This window comes from Triticum dicoccoides, chromosome 2A (genome assembly GCF_002162155.2).
Source record: "Triticum dicoccoides isolate Atlit2015 ecotype Zavitan chromosome 2A, WEW_v2.0, whole genome shotgun sequence".
Taxonomy (NCBI): Eukaryota; Viridiplantae; Streptophyta; class Magnoliopsida; order Poales; family Poaceae; genus Triticum; species Triticum dicoccoides.
The window spans coordinates 544,586,036-544,589,289 of record NC_041382.1 but is presented as its reverse complement, the minus strand read 5'-3'; the positions used below and the strand labels follow the sequence as shown (position 1 = coordinate 544,589,289).

General features: G+C 43.9%; 1 non-coding gene across 1 annotated transcript; it reads left to right on the top strand.

Annotated features, from left to right (window-relative positions):
* Nucleotides 1–2,358: 2,358 nt before the first annotated feature.
* Nucleotides 2,359–2,506, top strand: LOC119359998. The gene has a single exon (XR_005172777.1). It is a non-coding gene; the product is annotated as a small nucleolar RNA snoR2/U65 (small nucleolar RNA).
* Nucleotides 2,507–3,254: the final 748 nt, after the last annotated feature.

The following is a 3,254-nucleotide window of genomic DNA, read 5'->3' as shown; positions in this document are numbered from 1 at the left end:
ACACTACGGGGTACGTCAGCAGATTAGATTTGTGGAAATATTATTCTCTCTACGGTGGTATGTGGAACTCGTTTTGCAGAGCCGGACACGATCCTCGTGTTCAAAATCTTCTATGAAGTATTCAGAGGAGGAACCCGCCTTGCAATGCCAAAGACAATCTGCGCGCCGGACTCATCGTCATTGAAGCCTGGTTCAGGGGCTACTGAGGGAGTCCTGGATTAGGGGGTATCCGGACAGCCGGACTATATCCTTTGGCCGGACTGTTGGACTATGAAGATACAAGATTGAAGACTTCGTCCCGTGTCTGGATGGGACTCTCCTTGGCGTGGAAGGCAAGCTTGGCAATACGGATATGTAGATCTCCTTCCTTGTAACCGACTTCGTGTAACCTTAGCCCCCTCCGGTGTCTATATAAACCGTAGGGTTTAGTCCGTAGGACCAAGAACAACAATCATACCATAGGCTAGCTTATAGGGTTTAGCCTCTCTGATCTCATGGTAGATCAACTCTTGTATTACTCATATTATCAAGAACAATCAAGCAGGACATAGGGTATTAACTCCATCAAGAGGACCCGAACCTGGGTAAACATCGTGTCCCATGCCTCCTATTACCATCCGCCTTAGACGCACAGTTCGGGACCCCCGACCCGAGATCCGCCGGTTTTGACACCGACAATCATGATGCCCTCATGTTCGTATTTTATTTTATCGACACCTCTATCTCTAAACATGTGGACATATTTTTCGATATCAGCTTTCACTTGAGGACTAGCGGGGTCTAAGCTTGGGGGAGTTGATACGTCCATTTTGCATCATGCTTTTATATCGATATTTATTGCATTATGGGCTGTCATTGCACATTATGTCACAATACTTAGGCCTATTCTCTCTTATTTTACAAGGTTTAGATGAAGAGGGAGAATGTCGGCAGCTGGAATTCTGGGCTGGAAAAGGAGCAAATATTAGAGACCTATTCTGCACAACTCCAAAAGTCCCAAACTTCACCGGAGCACATTTTAGAATATATAAAAAATATTAGGAAAAGGAAGTACCAGAGGGGGGCCACCCACCGTCCACGAGGGTGGGGGCACGCCCTACCCCCTGGGCGCGCCTCCCTGCCTCGTGGGCCCGCTGGCAGCCCTCTTTTACCCATCTTCTGCTATATGGAGTCTTTCATGGAGGAAAAAATCATAAGCTAGCTCAGAGGATGAAACTCTGCCGCCACGAGGCGGAACCAATCTAGGGCTCCAGCGGAGCTGTTCTGCCGGGGAAACTTCCCTCCGGGAGGGGGAAATCATCACCATCGTCATCACCATCGATCCTCTCAGTGGGAGGGGGTCAATATCCATCAACATCTTCACCAGCACCATCTCATCTCAAACCCTAGTTCATCTCTTGTATCCAATCTTTGTCCCAAAGCCTCAGATTGGTACCAGTGGGTTGCTAGTAGTGTTGATTACTCCTTGTAATTGATGCTAGTTGGTTTATTCGGTGGAAGATCATATGTTCAGATCCTTTATGAATATTAATACCCCTTTGATTATGAACATGAATATGATTTGTGAGTAGTTACGTTTGTTCCCGAGGACATGGGAGAAGTATTGCTATAAGTAGTCATGTGAATTTGGTATTCGTTCGATATTTTGATGAGATGTATGTTGTCTTTCCTCTGGTGGTGTCATGTGAACGCCGACTACATGAAACTTCACCATAAGTGGGTTGCTAGAGTGACTGAAGCTTAAACCCTAGTTTATGAGTTGCTTTGTAAGGGGCTGATTTGGATCCATATGTTTCATGCTATGGTTAGGTTTAACTTAATACTTCTTTTGTTGTTTGCAGATGCTTGCAATAGGGGTTAATCATAAGTGGGATGCTTGTCCAAGGAAGGATAGTACCCAAGCACCGGTACACCCACATATCAAATTATCAAAGTACCGAACGCGAAGCATATGAACGTGATGAAAACTAGCTTGACGATAATTCCCATGAGTCCTCGGGAACGCTTTCCTTTATATAAGAGTTTGTCCAGGCTTGTCCTTTCCTACAAAAGGACTAGGCCATCTTGCTGCACCTTATTTACTTTCATTACTTGTTACCCGTTACAAATTACCTTATCACAAAACTATCAGTTACAGATAATTTCAGTGCGTGCAGAGAATACCTTGCTGAAAACTGCTTATCATTTCCTTCTGCTCCTCGTTGGGTTCGACACTCTTACTTATCGAAAGGAGTACAATAGATCCCCTATTCTTGTGGTTCATCAGGTACCCATTTGCACCTGCTTGATTTAGCTGTGCGCGGGATTTTAAACGGGTCTCTCAGGGACTCTTGGGATGCTTTATAATTTATTTGCTTGGGCCCGATGCCACAGTTCCTGTGGCCACAAGTCTTGACTGGAGATGCTACATTGTGCCAACAATGAGTTTTAGGACATCTCACATTTGATATGAACCTGTGACTGTGATTCAGTCAGCACGCAGAGCTGTTTTTTTGTGATTACACCTTGCTTGGCATACTTCATGATACTGTATTTGTTATGGTTTTACTTGATTGAAAATAGATGAACTGAATGGCTTTGATGATATTTTTTTATTTTTTTAGAGAAAAGGAGGATTTTGAGCCCCCGGCCCCATTTTATATATGAGACCAGGAAAGTAACACCAAAAACAAGCATGCCTTGCATGTCCACCGATGAACTAGAGAAAAAAAGAAAGAAAACGCTAATCAGCCGACCAATCAGCAGGATCGGCTCTAAACTTAAAGGTTTAGAAAGATATTTTAATCCTATTACAAACTTGTGCCCAAATTTGTAACAGCCAGGCCTTCTCTTCTCTGCTCAAACTGAAGTTTTGTCCCTTTCCTCCATGCTTTTACCCCCAGCGTCGCATAGCGCGCTAGGCAAGCCCCAGTGGCGTCGTCTCCTTCACCGTGTCCGTCAATAAGGAAATCTGGGTTAACTTTGTCAAATGCTTTTTCATAGTCTAATTTTAGTACTATTCCTGGGTTGCCAGATTTAGCAGTGGAGTGTAGCACCTCATGTGCTGTGACCACACTTTCCAGGATGAACCTACCTTTAATAAAGGCTGATCGATATCTAGAAGTAAGCCTATTCATCGGCATAGCTAATCTATTTGTGAGTACCTTGGTGTATACTTTAAAGATACAATTAATTAAGCTAATAGGCCTAAATTTTTTCATGCTGGTAGCCTCTTTTCCTTTGGGACAAGAGTCAACACAACAAAGTTTAGCCTA